Genomic DNA, 21481 nt, shown 5'->3' with positions numbered 1-21481 from the left:
GATGCATGAAAACAGAACATTATTTAAAATATTGTCATGTTAAATACTCTAAAATTATTAAAGACAAATAGGTGACCAATATGAAAATGTTCTATCTTACCTTTCCTTCTCCTTTCAGCAGCTTCTCCTGTATTGAAGATGAATAAGTGTGTGTTAACTCACTGGAATTCTTCATTAATCATGTTTTGTTTCATAATTAGGTTTTATAAGTTACATTTTCTTTTGTGAATGTCAAACTTGTGCAACATGGGTATTAATTATACATTTGTAACATTCATAACTGCTCTTTTATCTGGTGGTTTTGTTTAGTTGAGAAAGTTGTAGAGATTAAATACCTGAATTCATTACAGATGTTGAAGGTGGCCTTTACAAACACAGCTTCTCATTAACAAATAGAACAATATTAATAGTATTAACAGAGTGGACAATATGTGTAGAGTCATGAGAGATGGGTTTTCCTAATACTCTGACAATGTTGTTGTTCTGATTCACTGGTTTACGGTTTCATTCAAGTCAAACTACAAACTGCTACCTATTACCTCCTGACCTGTCAAAACTTCTCAGACCTCACATTCCCCCACGAACACTCACATCACAGGATGCAGGTTATCTCATTATTCCAAAGATTACACCATTCACATTTTAATTGAGAAATACATTTTTGGGTGTTCTATGCTTATATTGATTATTGATTAGTATCAGTGAAGAGATAACAGAAAATGAGGGACGGGGGGAGAGAGAGATGGAGAACAACAATCGATAAAGGTCCCTAATCAAACATGAATCAGGGACGTTGTGGTTCATGGTCGACGCTTCACCTCTTAAATCCAATTTTTGCCACTCCTATAACTGAATAGTATCATGTATGTTTAATATAATGTATGTTGTTATTATTTTCTCTTTCTGTAATTGTCTTCTTTCTTATTTTGGGTTTTGACACTAAAAAATAAACTAATTATTGTCATATTTCCATTAAATAGATTGAGAGTTTCCAGGTCCTGGGTGGATGTTTTATGGACCTCAGAAATTGTTGAGATCAGTATTAAATGATAAAAGAATTGTCACAACCACAATACATCTGTCAGACAGTCAAACTTCTAGTTTACTGCAGTTATAACGGTTCAAGACAAAAAGAAAGTTGTTCTTACCCTCATCCAACATTTCTAGGAACTCTGTGAAATAAATAAAGAATTGTTACAACCATGATGCATCTATCACACAGTGAATCCATATTAGAAGTTTTTTGACTGCTGATATTCAAACAAATGTTGGTCAGATATGTCTTTGTCAGTATTTAGTTGCAAATAAATCTATTTGTCAGAATACATGTTTTAATTTGATCTGTTAAAACTAACAGCAGTATGATTGATGACTGTAAAACTTCATTTGTCTGTTAGGAAAACATCACATTACTAAATCAACAACAACTAACAATGTGTCCAATTTGAGACTTTTTTATTTAATTGATTTTTAAAATTCAGCAATTAAAAAAAAGTACATTGAATGCATTTGAAACACTGGTTTTTGCTTGTAAAAGTTTATATATTAATTACTTTTAAGTGCTGGATGCATGAAAACAGAACATTATTTAAAATATTGTCATGTTAAATACTCTAAAATGATTAAAGACAAATAGGTGACCAATGTGAAAATCTTCTATCTTACCTTGCCATGATCTTACAACAGCTTTTTCTGTATTGGAGATGAATAAGTGTGTGTTAACTCACTGGAATTCTTCATTAATCATGTTTTGTTTTATAATGTTTATTAATAATATAAAGTTTATTTACCAGTAAACAGACTGTGTGTTACTCAACTATGAACATCATGAGCTCAAACACACCATGTTGTGAATATTTGTGCTGAATCAGGATGATGTCGTTTACAGTTTCAACACAGAAGCAGGTTAACACCCACCATCAAAAGCTGACAGCAAATTCTGCTGGTTCATATTCATCCTGAGTTACATTTTCTTTTGTGAATGTCAAACTTGTGCAACATGGGTATTAATAATACATTTGTAACATTCATAACTGCTCTTTTATCTGGTGGTTTTGTTTAGTTGAGAAAGTTGTAGAGATTAAATACCTGAATTCATTACAGATGTTGAAGGTGGCCTTTACAAACACAGCTTCTCATTAACAAATAGAACAATATTAATAGTATTAACAGAGTGGACAATATGTGTAGAGTCATGAGAGATGGGTTTTCCTAATACTCTGACAATGTTCTCAGAGGTGAGGAAGAATCAGCCAAAGAAAATGTAATGAGTCATACGTTTTAGTTTAGTGACAACACACAGTCTCTGCAGTACAGCTGAAGACTCGCCTGGTCTTGACCTTTTAAATATCGAACCTTCAAGGCTTTTTTATGGCTTCAAAGACTTCAGGCATACAGATACAGAAAGGCAGACTGTCTCTGGTGCCTTTCAGTGTGTTTATCAATGAACCTCTACTTTACATTTTCAGCTCTGATTAGGAAGTTGTCTTCTGATGTTGCCACTAAGCAGAAGAGATAAAGAAGTCCTGTAATTTCATTTATCTTAGATTTGAGGGAAACATCAGCAACATCACTGAAGTAGCCAGTGTAGGAAATTGAAAAAAATTTGGGGGGGCAACTTTTGCCCCCACTGTCTAAAAAATTGGGGCATTTACTGAATTTTGGGGCCAAAAATAGTAATTAGTGCATAAAGTTGCTGTTTTTAAGGTGAAATGAGCGCAGATTAAGATAAATACAGTAATCATCACCTTGTGTAACCAAAACCTCTTCAGTAAACACCGTCTCATTTGTAATAATTGTCTACATGTTCTAACTACAATAATAAGCAGATGAAAAGCAAATGAATGCATCATTTTCCTTTCAACAACTATGGTTTTATTTAGGAAGAACCTTCAGTATAAACCACCAGATGACAGTATAACATAATGATCATGAGATCATGACGATATTTAATTGGTTTGATCAAATTAAATTGACCAAAAGTTCTGATTGGAGGGATAATGTCATATTCAGACCTCCTACAAGTCAAAGCCAGTCTACCGTTGTCATTGTGGGTCTGATGTGTTGTATGCCACAGTTTTACAATATTACAGACTAGTAGCTACAAGTACTGTCAAAAGAGCCAAAACGAGTGTAATATTCCTTCTTTATTGATGCAGTTCTGGAAATGCCTTCAGCTGAAGTTTTTTTTAGCATTCTTTATTTCATCTCCAAATTTATCCCTGCTGAGGTTTTGACCACGATGACATGATGAAAATAACATAATAGACTCGATTATCCAGTACTGCCTTATTGGTTAGTAAAAAATATGCTCTAGATTTGGCAATAAAAGCTCATTTCACGCGGTGCACTGAGTCCATTAATGTTAGTTGCTGCCCTTTTTACACAGCCTGTTCAAGGCGGGAATGCTGCGCCTTTATTCCGCCTCGCTGTTCTGTATAAAAGGTATGGACACGCAGTGGGGGGCAGAGTTGCTCCTCCAATAAGTCGGCTACGGAGGTAGTCACAGCCGGATGGATGTCTGTGTGAAGCTTCGAGATAGCTGTCATGGCTGGACAGGGAGCTGACACTATTCTGTTACACATCATGCTGGGATGCTATGTAAAAGCACACACGGTGGCATTATGCCGGTTTTGTTCAGTGAAAAAAAAAAAAGGGAAGGTGGCTTAGTGACGGATCTCCTTTACAGCTATAATGCGGTATATCTGTATAAAAAAAGTGAGAATATATGAGATGAGAGTATAAAACAGCCTCTGTAAAACTGCAATGAACACCCCACCGGTCGGCAAGACCCACGTTTATGTATTAACAATAACGTTAGTTAGCCAAATTACTAACACTATATTGGCTAACGTGCCAGACAAAAGACACTAGCGTTAGCGTTAATATTACTTATAAGCAAATCGATTATGTTTGCTGGCTTAGTGCCGATGAGCCGAACACTTTTTTGACCTGTTCGCTTCCTTTGATAAAGTCGTGATTACTTTTTCGCAGTTCCAGGCTATTTTTGGGAGGGTGAGCCCTGCATGCCTTGCAGTAGAGGAGAGTCATCTTATTCATTTATTCGACACCAAGCCAGTCTATTTTCCCTTTTTCAATAGCTGAAGCCGCAACTTTCTTTGCTGTCTTATTCGTATTTATTTTTCTTGCTGGTGGTGGTGTTGGTGACGGCCCAGGCTTTCATCGGGTGGAGCAGTTAGAGTTTTTGTAAGGAGGTGGCGGTCCATCCTGGCAGCGAACTTCACTGCAGGTGCAGCAGGAGAGCAACACCTCTGTCTGGTATCGTAGTGTTTAGTGTGAACAACAGCGCTGTTTGTGTTTGTGTGTTGAAATTGAAATTAAATGAATTGGATGAAAATAAAATGATGGCATCATGTAGAATTAGGATATTGACCTAAACTGGTAAAGATAAAATTATTTTTTTTCGAATTTTTGGGGGCAATTTCTGCCCCTCGATCATGGTTTTAGGGGCATTCTGAGATTTCTTGGGGCATTTTTGCCCTTGCCCCCCGCTAATTTCCGACGCTGAAAGTAGCTTTCTTCCACTTTTGCTTTTATCGCTTATTGATTAATATCAGTGAAGAGATGACAGAAAATGAGGGACGGGGGGAGAGAGAGATGGAGAACAACAATCAATAAAGGTCCCTAATCAAACATGAATCAGGGACGTTGTGGTTCATGGTCGACGCTTCACCTCTTAAATCCAATTGTTGCCACTCCTATAACTGAATAGTATCATGTATGTTTAATATAATGTATGTTGTTATTATTTTCTCTTTCTGTAATTATCTTCTTTCTTTTTTTTGTGATTTGACACTAAAAAATAAACTAATTATTGTCATATTTCCATTAAATAGATTGAGAGTTTCCAGGTCCTGGGTGGATGTTTTATGGACCTCAGAAATTGTTGAGATCAGTATTAAATGATGAAAGAATTGTCACAACCACAATACATCTGTCAGACAGTCAAACTTCTAGTTTACTGCAGTTATAACAGTTCAAGAAAGAAAAAGCTGTTCTTACCTTTTCTCTTCCTTTTTAGATATGCTGTGAAATAAATAAAGAATTGTCACAACCATGATGCATCTATCACACAGTGAATCCATATTAGAAGTTTTTTAACTGCTGCTATTCAAACAAATGTTGGTCAGATATGTCTTTGTCAGTATTTAGTTGCAAATAAATCTATTTGTCAGAAAACATGTTTCAATTGTATCTGTTAAAACTAACAGCAGTATGATTGATGACTGTAAAACTTCATTTGTCTGTTAGGAAAACATCACATTACTAAATCAACAACAACTAACAATGTGTCCAATTTGAGACTTTTTTATTTCATTGATGTGGAAAACTTTTATGCATCCCTTAGTGATCTATGAAATAGAAAAAGCAAAAAAAACACAGACGTGTGTGTATCACAATAAGAAAATCTAAGTGTTTTAATACAATTTTTTTGTTTTTGTTTTGTTGTTTGTCCCTCTTGTCTTGTCCTGTGTCATGTGTCTTCATGTTAATCACTCATTTTGCACTATCAATTTTTTAAAGAGCACAAAAAACGGCTTCTCTTCTGGAAATTTATCAGAGGAGACATTTTTCAATTTTCAATGTTTTGTCAAATTGTATTTATTTATTGGTATTATTAGTTACATGATCTATCTTGTTATATTGTTACTGATTTATAATTTGACTGTGGAACTGCTATGTATGTGTAAAAAATATGTCTGTCATTCCCCTGCTCTGCTTTATAAACAAAAATCACTCAGTGCAATTTGTAGAATAATATAGTAAAACTGCATGTTGACAAACCAATGTAACATAATGTTGGTTAAAACTGTGAAGAAAGTAGCTTCATAAATTCAGACAGACATTTCTAAAATATAGTTAGTTATAGTTATATAGTTATATTAATAATAGGGATGCATGATATTGGATATTTTGCTGATATCTGATATGCCGATATTTGCAACTCATTGTGGCCGATTTTCCGATGCCGATACTGACATATGCACATATTTTTTTCCAGCTGGCTGAGGAGACTATTATGCATGCAATCATAGATTGTACTAAGTATGATCAAGAAAGACAATATATGAAGGAAGAACGTAGGAAGGACTCTAAAATGATTAAAGACAAATAGGTGACCAATGTGAAAATGTTTTATCTTACCTTGCCATATCCCGTGATCATAGTCTCCTGTATTGAAGATGAATAACTGTGTGTTAACTCACTGGAATTCTTCATTAATCATGTTTTGTTTCATAATTAGGTTTTATAAGTTACATTTTCTTTTGTGAATGTCAAACTTGTGCAACATGGGTATTAATAATACATTTGTAACATTCATAACTGCTCTTTTATCTGGTGGTTTTGTTTAGTTGAGAAAGTTGTAGAGATTAAATATCTGAATTCATTACAGATGTTGAAGGTGGCCTTTACAAACACAGCTTCTCATTAACAAATAGAACAATATTAATAGTATTAACAGAGTGGACAATATGTGTAGAGTCATGAGAGATGGGTTTTCCTAATACTCTGACAATGTTCTCAGAGGTGAGGAAGAATCAGACAGAGAAAATGTAATGAGTCATACGTTTTAGTTTTGTGACAACACACAGTCTCTGCAGTACAGCTGAAGACTCGCCTGGTCTTGACCTTTTAAATATCGAACCTTCAAGGCTTTTTTATGGCTTCAAAGACTTCAGGCATACAGATACAGAAAGGCAGACTGTCTCTGGTGCCTTTCAGTGTGTTTATCAATGAACCTCTACTTTACATTTTCAGCTCTGATTAGGAAGTTGTCTTCTGATGTTGCCACTAAGCAGAAGAGATAAAGAAGTCCTGTAATTTCATTTATCTTAGATTTGAGGGACACATCAGCAACATCACTAAAGTAACTTTCTTCCACCTCTGACACATCGTCCAAGTTCACCCATTTCTAACACAGTCAGATGCAGAAATTCTCATTCATGCTCATTCAGGTCTTGTATTCTGTACTATTAAAAAGATCCAACAAGTCCAAAACGCAGCTGCTACAATTCTTCTGATTCACTGGTTTACGGTTTCATTCAAGTCAAACTACAAACTGCTACCTATTACCTCCTGACCTGTCAAAACTTCTCAGACCTCACATTCCCCCACGAACACTCACATCACAGGATGCAGGTTATCTCATTATTCCAAAGATTACACCATTCACATTTTAATTGAGAAATACATTTTTGGGCATTCTATGCTTTTATTGATTATTGATTAGTATCAGTGAAGAGATGACAGAAAATGAGGGACGGGGGGAGAGAGAGATGAAGAACAACAATCAATAAAGGTCCCTAATCAAACATGAATCAGGGACGTTGTGGTTCATGGTCGACGCTTCACCTCTTAAATCCAATTTTTGCCACTCCTATAACTGAATAGTATCATGTATGTTTAATATAATGTATGTTGTTATTATTTTCTCTTTCTGTGATTGTCTTCTTTCTTTTTTTGTGATTTGACACTAAAAAATAAACTAATTATTGTCATATTTCCATTAAATAGATTGAGAGTTTCCAGGTCCTGGGTGGATGTTTTATGGACCTCAGAAATTGTTGAGATCAGTATTAAATGATAAAAGAATTGTCACAACCACAATACATCTGTCAGACAGTCAAACTTCTAGTTTACTGCAGTTATAACGGTTCAAGAAAAAAAAAGTTGTTCTTACCCTCAGCCAACATTTCTAGGAACTCTGTGAAATAAATAAAGAATTGTCACAACCATGATGCATCTATCACACAGTGAATCCATATTAGAAGTTTTTTAGCTGCTGCTATTCAAACAATGTTGGTCAGATATGTCTTTTTCAGTATTTAGTTGCAAATAAATCTATTTGTCAGAATATATGTTTTAATTTTATCTGTTAAAACTAACAGCAGTATGATTGATGACTGTAAAACTTCATTTGTCTGTTAGGAAAACATCACATTACTAAATCAACAACTAACAATGTGTCCAATTTGAGACATTTTGATTTAATTGATTTTTAAAATTTCAGCAATTAAAAAAAGTACATTGAATGCATTTGAAACACTGGTTTTTGCTTGTAAAAGTTTAGATATTAATTACTTTTAAGTGCTGGATGCATGAAAACAGAACATTATTTAAAATATTGTCATGTTAAATACTCTAAAATTATTAAAGACAAATAGGTGACCAATGTGAAAATGTTCTATCTTACCTTGCTCTCTCCTTTCAGCAGCGTCTCCTGTATTGAAGATGAATAAGTGTGTGTTAACTCACTGGAATTCTTCATTAATCATGTTTTGTTTCATAATTAGGTTTTATAAGTTACATTTTCTTTTGTGAATGTCAAACTTGTGCAACATGGGTATTAATAATAAATTCATAACATTCATAACTGCTCTTTTATCTGGTGGTTTTGTTTAGTTGAGAAAGTTGTAGAGATTAAATACTTGAATTAATTACAGTTATACAACACATCGCTCCGACCGAACAATCTGATTGGTCAACGAGACATTTAGAACGTGCTCAAATCAGCATGACAGCACATCTTGCCGTGCTCAAATGAAAAAAGCCTAATCACTAAAAATATCACTCCACCATTCATTAGAACAACAGATTGTGACGTCCCGCCAACAACAACAGTAATTTCTGGTTAGACAACTGGTGGTTAATTTGAATTGCGGTGATATGTGAATTTAGCAAACTTTTTTTCTTTAAACGTTTAAAGATGTTTAGTTAAATACGGTGGTCCGACCTATCTGACATTTCTGCTGGGTTTATTTTATGCACTGTGTTGTTTTACTAATGTGTTTCATTTGTTTTGTTTTGTGGGGGGATCTGCGGTGAAAACCCGGAGCGGAGTTTTGAGTTGTCTTTCTTTTATGTTTGTGAAACTGGATTGAACTGAACTGATTAGGAGTTGTTGGGGGAAAGAACAGACCCTTTACCGAGTGGATTGAACTCTGAGACTGTGTGTTATGCAGGTGGAGTAGTTTCTATAGGGAATAGCCCAGTGTGTAGGAAGTGCGCATGACGTGTGTGTGTGGTCAAACGAGAGAGAGTGAGCGCGTGTGACAGTGATAGCGGTGACTGGTGCAGAGAGAGTTAAGTTAGCAGTTTAGCTGTGACAGTAAAAGTACAGTGTATGTACAGTTTGAGCTGTTCTGTCGGAGAATAAATGCTGAGTTCCCGTTTCTTGCTTGCCACCTGTTGATAAAGTGGAGGGAGTTGACCCCGAAGTTAGGGGTGACATCGGCCCTGGAGTAGTAAACAAAGTCTCCATTGTGCTTCCCAACCACGGTCTGGATGCTGAAGCAGCAAAGGTTAACATGTGGGACGAGTTACACACTCAAACAGTCACACACTGAAAAACCTGAACCCTTCTCCACTCTTCATCGTTACCTGGCACCCCCATACACAGCCAAACTTAGCCATTTTCCCTTCAGTTGAGAGTATATCTCAGCTTCCACTCCGGCATCCTCCATCAGCTGTGCCGGTGAGTCGGTGACACAGCGCCACTAGCCTAAAAATGTCTGTAAAGTTTGTAAACGTAGTAGCTAAATCTGTCCATGGAAAAATAATTTTTTTCAGCGCATACTTTAGTTACAAGAAGATTGAGCTAGCAAAGCAGTTTTGTGTTTATATGTGAGGTATTTATTCAGTTTTGGAAATCCAACGATCTCTAAAAAGCATTAGCTCAAGTTGGCTGGTTGACTCAACATGGACTAGAAAGCGTCTCTGTTGCTAGGTCGTTACTAAGGGTCGGTCTACTTGCTGGAGTAGTAAACTAGGTTTCATTACATATGAGTCTACTGACATGAGTGATTGTTTTCCAGGTATTAGTAATACCCCATTTATTTCCATGGAAACGGAGATAACACAAGCAAAACGTTTATTTTTAGAGCGAACTGCCTCACAACATGAATACATTTTGTTTATATCTTTTATTTTGTTGGTAAAAGTTGTATCATCGCAATATTACACTCGAGGGTGTGCTTTACCTTAATTGTTGGCACCTCAGTGATCAACTTACTGTTGTTGTTAGCGTGACTTCACGGTTTTTTGTTCTAATGAATGGCGCTGTGATATTTTTAGTGATGAGGCTTATTTCATTTGAGCACGGCAAGATGTGCTGTCATGCTGATTTGAGCACGTTCTAAATGTCTAGTTGACCAATCAGATTGCTTGGTCGGAACCACGTGTTGTATAATTGCAATATTACACTCAAGGGTGTGCTTTACCTTAATTGTTTGTCCCTCTTGTCTTGTCCTGTGTCATGTGTCTTCATGTTAATCACTCATTTTGCACTATCAATTTTTTAAAGAGCACAAAAAACGGCTTCTCTTCTGGAAATTTATCAGAGGAGACATTTTTCAATTTTCAATGTTTTGTCAAATTGTATTTATTTATTGGTATTATTAGTTACATGATCTATCTTGTTATATTGTTACTGATTTATAATTTGACTGTGGAACTGCTATGTATGTGTAAAAAATATGTCTGTCATTCCCCTGCTCTGCTTTATAAACAAAAATCACTCAGTGCAATTTGTAGAATAATATAGTAAAACTGCATGTTGACAAACCAATGTAACATAATGTTGGTTAAAACTGTGAAGAAAGTAGCTTCATAAATTCAGACAGACATTTCTAAAATATAGTTAGTTATAGTTATATAGTTATATTAATAATAGGGATGCATGATATTGGATATTTTGCTGATATCTGATATGCCGTTCTAAATGTCTAGTTGACCAATCAGATTGCTTGGTCGGAACCACGTGTTGTATAATTGCAATATTACACTCAAGGGTGTGCTTTACCTTAATTGTTGGCACTTCAGTGATGAGGTCAGGAACGAGGCCCTTGCACACCACTCAAATTTTATTTAAGTAATAATTTTTTGGGCGTTCCATGCCTTTATTGATTATTGATTAGTATCAGTGAAGAGATGACAGAAAATGAGGGACGGGGGGAGAGAGAGATGGAGAACAACAAGTAATAAAGGTCCCTAATCAAACATGAATCAGGGACGTTGTGGTTCATGGTCGACGCTTCACCTCTTAAATCCAATTTTTGCCACTCCTATAACTGAATAGTATCATGTATGTTTAATATAATGTAATAAATATATTGAGAGTTTCCAGGTCCTGGGTGGATGTTTTATGGACCTCAGAAATTGTTGAGATCAGTATTAAATGATAAAAGAATTGTCACAACCACAATACATCTGTCAGACAGTCAAACTTCTAGTTTACTGCAGTTATAACAGTTCAAGAAAAATAATTAGTTGTTCTTACCCTCTCTCAACCTTTCCAGCATCTCTGTGAAATAAATAAAGAATTGTCACAACCATGATGCATCTATCACACAGTGAATCCATATTACAAGTTTTTTAACTGCTGCTATTCAAACAAATGTTGGTCAGATATGTCTTTGTCAATATTTAGTTGCAAATAAATCTATTTGTCAGAAAACATATTTTAATTTTATCTGTTAAAACTAACAGCAGTATGATTGATGACTGTAAAACTTCATTTGTCTGTTAGGAAAACATCACATTACTAAATCAACAACAACTAACAATGTGTCCAATTTGAGACTTTTCTTTCAATTGATGTGGAAAACTTTTATGCATCCCTTAGTGATCTATGAAATTGAAAAAGCACAAAAAACACACACATGCCAGTTCAAGAAAAATAATTAGTTGTTCTTACCCTTTCTCAACATTTTCAGCATCTCTGTGAAATGAATAAAGAATTGTCACAACCATGATGCATCTATCACACAGTGAATCCATATTACAAGTTTTTTAACTGCTGCTATTCAAACAAATGTTGGTCAGATATGTCTTTGTCAGTATTTAGTTGCAAATAAATCTATTTGTCAGAATACATGTTTTAATTTGATCTGTTAAAACTAACAGCAGTATGATTGATGACTGTAAAACTTCATTTGTCTGTTAGGAAAACATCACATTACTAAATCAACAACAACTAATAATGTGTCCAATTGGAGACTTTTTTATTTCATTGACTTTTAAAATTAAGCAATTAAAAAAAAGTACATTGAATGCATTTGAAACACTGGTTTTTGTAAAAGTTTAGATTTTAATAACTTTTAAGTGCTGGATGCATGAAAACAGAACATTATTTAAAATATTGTCATGTTAAATACTCTAAAATGATTAAAGACAAATAGGTGACCAATGTGAAAATGTTCTATCTTACCTTGCCCTTCACTTTCATCAGCTTCTCCTGTATTGAAGATGAATAAGTGTGTGTTAACTCACTGGAATTCTTCATTAATCATGTTTTGTTTCATAATTAGGTTTTATAAGTTACATTTTCTTTTGTGAATGTCAAACTTGTGCAACATGGGTATTAATAATACATTTGTAACATTCATAACTGCTCTTTTATCTGGTGGTTTTGTTTAGTTGAGAAAGTTGTAGAGATTAAATATCTGAATTCATTACAGATGTTGAAGGTGGCCTTTACAAACACAGCTTCTCATTAACAAATAGAACAATATTAATAGTATTAACAGAGTGGACAATATGTGTAGAGTCATGAGAGATGGGTTTTCCTAATACTCTGACAATGTTCTCAGAGGTGAGGAAGAATCAGCCAAAGAAAATGTAATGAGTCATACGTTTTAGTTTAGTGACAACACACAGTCTCTGCAGTACAGCTGAAGACTCGCCTGGTCTTGACCTTTTAAATATCGAACCTTCAAGACTATTTTATGGCTTCAAAGACTTCAGACATACAGATACAGAAAGGCAGACTGTCTCTGGTGCCTTTCAGTGTGTTTATCAATGAACCTCTACTTTACATTTTCAGCTCTGATTAGGAAGTTGTCTTCTGATGTTGCCACTAAGCAGAAGAGATAAAGAAGTCCTGTAATTTCATTTATCTTAGATTTGAGGGACACATCAGCAACATCACTAAAGTAACTTTCTTCCACCTCTGACACATCGTCCAAGTCCACCCATTTCTAACACAGTCAGATGCAGAAATTCTCATTCATGCTCATTCAGGTCTTGTATTCTGTACTATTAAAAAGATCCAACAAGTCCAAAATGCAGCTGCTACAATTCTTCTGATTCACTGGTTTACGGTTTCATTCAAGTCAAACTACAAACTGCTACCTATTACCTCCTGACCTGTCAAAACTTCTTAGACCTCACATTCCCCCACGTACACTCACATCACAGGATGCAGGTTATCTCATTATTCCAAAGATTACACCATTCACATTTTAATTGAGAAATACATTTTTGGGCATTCTATGCTTTTATTGATTATTGATTAGTATCAGTGAAGAGATGACAGAAAATGAGGGACGGGGGGAGAGAGAGATGGAGAACAACAATCAATAAAGGTTCCTAATCAAACATGAATCAGGGACGTTGTGGTTCATGGTCGACGCTTCACCTCTTAAATCCAATTTTTGCCACTCCTATAACTGAATAGTATCATGTATGTTTAATATAATGTATGTTGTTATTATTTTCTCTTTCTGTAATTATCTTCTTTCTTTTTTTGTGATTTGACACTAAAAAATAAACTAATTATTGTCATATTTCCAGTAAATAGATTGAGAGTTTCCAGGTCCTGGGTGGATGTTTTATGGAGCTCAGAAATTGTTGAGATCAGTATTAAATGATAAAAGAATTGTCACAACCACAATACATCTGTCAGACAGTGAAACTTCTGGTTTACTGCAGTTATAACGGTTCAAGAAAAAGGAATTAGTTGTTCTTACTCTTTCTCCTCCTTTCAAGATACTCTGTGAAATAAATAAAGAATTGTCACAACCATGATGCATCTATCACACAGTGAATCCATATTACAAGTTTTTTAACTGCTGCTATTCAAACAAATGTTGGTCAGATATGTCTTTGTCAGTATTTAGTTGCAAATAAATTTATTTGTCAGAATACATATTTTAATTTTATCTGTTAAAACTAACAGCAGTATGATTGATGACTGTAAAACTTCATTTGTCTGAAAACATCACATTACTAAATCAACAACAACTAACAATGTGTTCAATTTGAGACTTTTTAATTTAATTGATTTTTAAAATTCAGCAATGTAAAAAAAAAAGCAAAAAGTAGGGGAGACGAGTGACAGTTGTAACACTTTTTGCGATTTTCCCAATAAGTCAAAAAACATTTGAACTGGAACACTCCATTTGCTATATCATAAACTGCAGTGTGTCAACTACTGAAACAATGTATTTAAGTGGTTTTGTGAACTGTGTACAGGTTGCAAAATTGATTTAAATACAGTCACTCCACTGTTACAACTGTCCCAGTGTACAGGGACGGTTGTAACATGTCTAAAATACACATAATCAATCAATCAAATACTCAAAATGAAAAAGATTATTTATCATTCGTGTTATTGTGGCTATTCATTTCAGTTTTTAAATAATCAATACCTTTTTTCACACTACATGACAAAAAAGGGCCATCAAATTATAATGCAAGAAAATTATTTAACAGGTAGAACACACATCCTCAAAGAAGTTTAAACATGAAATCAAAATGGATTAGTTTGAGGGCAACAGTCAGTACAGGGTCACATGGCAAATGCCGTATGATTTGGCCACTGTCCAGACTGATTTGCCCTGTTTTATTTCATCTGAAGCCCTCTGCAGCAAAGGAAGCGGGACTCCCCTGTCTGTCTTCCTCTTTCTGATATTTAGCATGCTGTAAGCAGACACACGTGTTTCCACTGACTATTAGCATGCAACTGATTATCATTAACTTAGCATGTAATTTTATGACATTTTACATTTCATTTTTCTATCTATCTGTCTAGTTTATGTGGGCCTTCAGGTTTTTAAAATATAAATGAAACTTGGTTCAGGGATGGTTGTAACACGGCGTTACAACCGTCCCAGTATCACCAGCCATGTTTTCACCTCGTGAACTAGCTTAATTGCTAGTTTGACACATGTTAGCCATTTCTATTTTTAGCTTACAAAACCGTGATTCTAATAATACTTATTTGGATTCCTCAACATTTGATCTCAGGACAGTATCCAAAAAATACATCTGATAGAAAAGTTACATTTTTACCTCAAATAAAACACTTTTGCTGGTAAGTTTCTCTGGGAGTTTCAAATGTGGCTCCTTTTTTGAAAGCAAGTAGACAATCTAACTGAGCGTGTGCAGAGTGAGCGTAATCACTGTAGCTTGTTTCTGATTGGAGAAACAGTTTAGATTCTCCAATCAGAAAGATTAGATATTAATTACTTTTAAAGTGCCGGATGCATGAAAACAGAACATTATTTAAAATATTGTCATGTTAAATACTCTAAAATTATTAAATACAAATAGGTGACCAATGTGAAAATGTTCTTACCTTGCCATTTCTTGTTAACAGCTCCTGTATTGAAGATGAATAAGTGTGTGTTAACTCACTGGAATTCTTCATTAATCATGTTTTGTTTCATAATTAGGTTTTATAAGTTACATTTTCTTTTGTGAATGTCAAACTTGTGCAACATGGGTATTAATAATACATTTGTAACATTCATAACTGCTCTTTTATCTGGTGGTTTTGTTTAGTTGAGAAAGTTGTAGAGATTAAATACCTAAATTAATTACAGATGTTGAAGGTGGCCTTTACAAACACAGCTTCTCATTAACAAATAGAACAATATTAATAGTATTAACAGAGTGGACAATATGTGTAGAGTCATGAGAGATGGGTTTTCCTAATACTCTGACAATGTTCTCAGAGGTGAGGAAGAATCAGCCAAAGAAAATGTAATGAGTCATACGTTTTAGTTTAGTGACAACACACAGTCTCTGCAGTACAGCTGAAGACTCACCTGGTCTTGACCTTTTAAATATCGAACCTTCAAGACTTTTTTATGGCTTCAAAGACTTCAGACATACAGATACAGAAAGGCAGACTGTCTCTGGTGCCTTTCAGTGTGTTTATCAATGAACCTCTACTTTACATTTTCAGCTCTGATTAGGAAGTTGTCTTCTGATGTTGCCACTAAGCAGAAGAGATAAAGAAGTCCTGTAATTTCATTTATCTTAGATTTGAGGGACACATCAACAACATCACTGAAGTAGTTTTCTTCAACCTCTGACACATCGTCCAAGTTCACCCATTTCTAACACAGTCAGATGCAGAAATTCTCATTCATGGTCATTCAGGTCTTGTATTCTGTACTATTAAAAAGATCCAACAAGTCCAAAATGCAGCTGCTACAATTCTTCTGATTCACTGGTTTACGGTTTCATTCAAGTCAAACTACAAACTGCTACCTATTACCTCCTGACCTGTCAAAACTTCTCAGACCTCACACTCCCCCACAAACACTCACATCACAGGATGCAGGTTATCTCATTATTCCAAAGATTACACCATTCAGATTTTAGGTGATAACTTATTGGGCGTTCTCTGCTTTTATTGATTATTGATTACTATCAGTGAACATAATCAAACATGAATCAGGGACGTTGTGGTTCATGGTCGACGCTTCACCTCTTGAATCCAATTTTTGCCACTCCTATAACTGAATAGTATCATGTATGTTTAATATAATGTATGTTGTTATTATTTTCTATTTCTCTAATTGTCTTCTTTCTTTTTTGTCAAGTGTATCAAGACACTGATTTTATACTAAAAAAACAAACAAATTATTGGCATATTTCCCTAAAATAGATTGAGACATGAAAATTGTCTGATCTGAGAGATACTGCGGTTCATGGTTGGAGCCTTAACCCATTAAATCCAGACTGACACCTATTATTTTTGTATCCCACTTGAATTATAGGGCTACAAAACCCATATATGTAATTTAGAGATGTAATTACATGTTGTTGGGCGCATAAACACAGTGCGCCTGTTATGTTGAGGGAGACACGTGCTCTCTCTTCTTTCTACCGCAGCAGCACTGCCAACACAGCAGACGTGTGTGAGCATGTAAACAAAGAAAAACGAGCATTTCCTGGTATGAAACACCGCAAAATAGTCATAAAAGTCAGATTAATGTCCATGTAACAATGCTAATAAGTTGATCTTTTAATAGAGGTCCAACTGTGAGCGAGAGGGAAACAACTTCTGTCCAGTTATTAATGTTGAGAAACTCCGGTGAGTTGCCATGTTGTCTGCTAGTCTGTTGTTGTGTTAGCCACTGTGGAGGGAAGCTGCATTAAACTTCCTGTTGAGTCAAGATACTTTTCATAAAAACCAACCGGTGATTGTTAAAATGTGGTCTGATGTTTATTACATGCTTTGGTTCAACTGTATCATTGTTTTTATAGTCTGAAAAGATCGCTAGCTGCTAATCGCTAGCTCTGGCTAATGGAGCGACCGACACCGTGTCAACACTTTAAAGGAGCATTACACTGTTTTCTAATATTAAAATCATTATGTTTTAATGGGATTTGTGCACTTTAATGTTTTGTAACTCCATTAAATGGTAATTTAACTGATTGTGGTTACTAGATGTACATGTTTAGTGAATCATAAAGGATAATTTAGTTCATTTTCATAATTAACAGTACATTAAAACGGTGCATAAAAATGTAACAATACAGCAAATAATTTAGATAAATGTTAAAATGCTAATTGTTTTGACATAAGAAATTCATAATAAGCAATCTGTTACTGTAAGAATACAAATGTTGATGTGACAGAGAGAAAATTCACTGTAAATAATTTATTATTAAAGTTAAAAAGACGTCTGTTTTAAAGAAATTCATGGTAAATTGTTCATGTTAAAATTACCAGTTGTTAAAATATGGTCATTGTAGTACAAGTGTATCCTTAATTGTTGGTTATATGATGTATGATATTCTGAGAGAGAAAAGAATTTAATGAGATCTCATCTTAGACACATAAAGAGACCTGAATAACTTATTATCCTGCACTATCTGTATCTGTGTAGGTTGGTTTTTGTGACCAGATAGAATCAGAGATGGTGAGTCCAGCCTGTGACTCTGTGGACGGTTGTAGAAACGGTGTTGGTCAACCGTAGGAACTGCCCACAGAGGACATCTGATTTAAAGTGATACTCATTTTCATTGGGTTACAGATGAGACACACACACTAATTATCCTACCCGGGTAGTAATAGTTGTGACACTATTAGACTTTTGGAACAGATACAACACAAAACTACTTTGAACTGAATTCTTGAGCTCTTTAATCATAAGGAGTAACCGTGGATTAAAGGAACAACCAGTAAACTAAAGAACACTTCATTGGAGGTTCTCCACCTACATAACGGACTATTTCTGTTGATTGTCTCATTTTATTTATTTATTTTATTTTTATCTTCCATTCTTTTAAAAATTAAAGTCTTGTGTATCATTGTGTCTAAGTTTTGAGGCAATAAATTGTCACTGTTCAACCATATGTTAACTCACCCCTTAATTATTGAAGACAACCGCTCATCAGACCTAATTAGATGTTAATTTCTAATTACTAGTTTTGGTTAGCTCTCAGGATGCTACATTTTACTATAATTTAATTGTGTAATTGCTATCTTGTTCAGACCTTTGTTCCTTATTTACAGATTTCTGTACAAAAGCCATAAAATGCTTTTGTTGTTATTGGTGAGACACTAAGTGATTTTAAGTTAAAGTAAGCTCACTTAATTAACATTTTTGCCTTCAGTAGTGTAGATGGAGACATGAAAGGTAGTGATGTTGCAGTTATTTGTTATGAGATTTAACCACTAAGACAACAAGTCGACCCTGAAACATCTAGAAACAGATTTGATTTATATCAGACCACCACAATACAGAATATTTAGTGCATCAAAATAAATGAAATATTTTGTGACTTCTTACGTTCTCTCCTTTTGCGTCTGAAAAAGGTGATGCCTTTGTATATTAAATAGATGATGAAGATGATGAACCCAACCGGAATCACTACAAATACTGCTGTTAAGATGATCATCCATATCAGAGCCCCTACAAAAAATGAAAGAATAAATAATTAAAACAACAAATGGTTTACAAGGACACTGTATTGTATTCTAATGTCGTTAGCTGATCCCATCTTTGATAATGCACTCTGAGGTGACCCAATACAGAAAAATAATAAACTCAAAGCTCATCATTTAGTCATTTAATGCTGTTAGAACATGTTTTGTAACTCCTATGAGGACATTGAGTACATTGTCATGTTTAGTAAAAACAGTAAGATGCATTAATAGTGCATAATAGTAGTGATGTTGCAGTTATTTGTTATGAGCTTTAACCTCTAAGACAACAAGTCGACCCTGAAACATCCTTTTATGCAGATTCATCAAACATCTGGAGAGAATCTCTTGGTGTTGGTTGTGGTTGTGGATGTTTGCATGAGGATAGAAACTTCCTGTCTCTTAGCATGAAAATACATCATCAGGACTAATATTGTCGGTAGAATCACACTCTTGAAAGAACTTGAATATGTATGATGCACAACTAGATTAACATTATCAGTTAAATTTACATAAATATTAATATACCACACCTAAAGAAATATAAAGAATGTAAATTCAAGTCAAAGATTTGATTTATATCAGACCATCAAAATACAGTATATTTAGTGCATCAAAATAAATAAAATATTTTGTGACTTCTTACCTTTTATGGCGCAGTACATTAAAAGGATCATCATGAGAAAACCCAAAATCTCAAGCGCCATGTTGATGGGCATCTCTATCAGATCATCTACAAAAAATGAAAGAATAACTAATTAAAACAACAAATGGTTTACAAGGACACTGTATTGTATTCTAATGTTGTTAGCTGATCCCATCTTTGATAATGCACTCTGAGGTGACCCAATACAGAAAAATAATAAACTCAAAACTCATCATTTAGTCATTTAATGCTGTTAGAACATGTTTTGTAACTCCTATGAGGACATTGAGTACATTGTCATGTTTAGTAAAAACAGTAACATGCATTAATTGTGCATAATAGTAGAGATGTTGCAGTTATTTGTTATGAGCTTTAACCACTAAGACAACAAGTCGACCCTGAAACATCCTTTTATGCAGATTCATCAAACATCTGGAGAGAATCTCTTGGTGTTGGTTGTGGTTGTGGATGTTTGCATGAGGATAGAAACTTCCTGTCTCTTAGCATGAAAATACATCATCAGGACTAATATTGTTGGTAGAATCACACTCTTGAAAGAACTTGAATATGTATGATGCACAACTAGATTAACATTATCAGTCAAATTAACATAAATATTAATAAACCACACCTTAAGAAATATAAAGAATGTAAATTCAAGTCAAAGATTTGATTTATATCAGACCAAAATAAATAAATAAAATATTTTTTGACTTCTTACTGTTTCTGCGCTTGACGGTTAAATAGATGATGAAGATGATGCCCCCATCCATAATCACTTCAAACATTGCTGTTAAGATGATCATCCATATCAGACCCTCTACAAGAAATGAAAGAATAAATAATTAAAACAACAAATGGTTTACAAGGACACTGTATTATATTCCAATGTCATTAGCTGATCCCATCTCTGATAATGCACTCTGAGGTGACTCAATACAGAAAAATAATAAACTCAAAGCTCGTCATTTAGTCATTTAATGCTGTTAGAACATGTTTTGTAACTCCTATGAGGACATTGAGTACATTGTCATGTTTAGTAAAAACAGTAAGATGCATTAATAGTGCATAATAGTAGTGATGTTGCAGTTATTTGTTATGAGCTTTAACCACTAAGACAATAAGTCGACCCTGAAAAATCGTTTTATGCAGATTCATCAAACATCTGGAGAGAATCTCTTGGTATTGGTTGTGGTTGTGGATGTTTGCATGAGGATAGAAACTTCCTGTCTCTTAGCATGAAAATACATCATCAGGACTAATATTGTTGGTAGAATCACACTCTTGAAAGAACTTGAATATGTATGATGCACAACTAGATTAACATTATCAGTTAAATTTACAGAAATATTAATATACCACACCTAAAGAAATATAAAGAATGTAAATTCAAGTCAAAGCTTTGATTAATATCAAACCACCAAAATACTGTATATTTAATGCATCAAAATAAATACAATATTTGTGACTTCTTGCCTTTTATGGCTTTGTACATTAAAATGATTATCATGAGCGGACCCCAAATACGAGGCATGTAGTTGAGCATCTCCACCAGATCATCTACAAAAAATGAAAGAATAAATAATTAAAACAACAAATGGTTTACAAGGACACTGTATTGTATTCTAATGTCGTTAGCTGATCACATCTTTGATAATGCACTCTGAGGTGACTCAATACAGAAAAATAATAAACTCAAAGCTCGTCATTTAGTCATTTAATGCTGTTAGAACATGTTTTGTAACTCCTATGAGGACATTGAGTACATTGTCATGTTTAGTAAAAACAGTAAGATGTATTAATAGTGCATAATAGTAGTGATGTTGCAGTTATTTGTTATGAGCTTTAACCACTAAGACAACAAGTCG

The 21481-nt window shown here is 34.4% G+C and overlaps 1 protein-coding gene and 1 long non-coding RNA gene across 3 annotated transcripts in view; one reads left to right on the top strand and one right to left on the bottom strand.

Annotated features, from left to right (window-relative positions):
* The window catches only part of LOC137177247 (V-set and immunoglobulin domain-containing protein 1-like), a 142730-nt gene that overhangs the window by 11778 nt on the left and 109471 nt on the right, over positions 1-21481 (bottom strand). The gene's annotated exons all lie outside the window — the stretch shown is intronic.
* Positions 16902-17841, top strand: LOC137176972 (uncharacterized). The gene is made up of 3 exons (XR_010925913.1): positions 16902-16988; positions 17067-17128; positions 17302-17841. It is a non-coding gene; the product is annotated as an uncharacterized lncRNA (long non-coding RNA).

This window comes from Thunnus thynnus, chromosome 24 (assembly GCF_963924715.1).
Source record: "Thunnus thynnus chromosome 24, fThuThy2.1, whole genome shotgun sequence".
NCBI classification, from domain to species: Eukaryota; Metazoa; Chordata; class Actinopteri; order Scombriformes; family Scombridae; genus Thunnus; species Thunnus thynnus.
The sequence above is the reverse complement of the archived record's forward strand: the minus strand, read 5'-3'. Positions and strand labels throughout refer to the sequence as shown.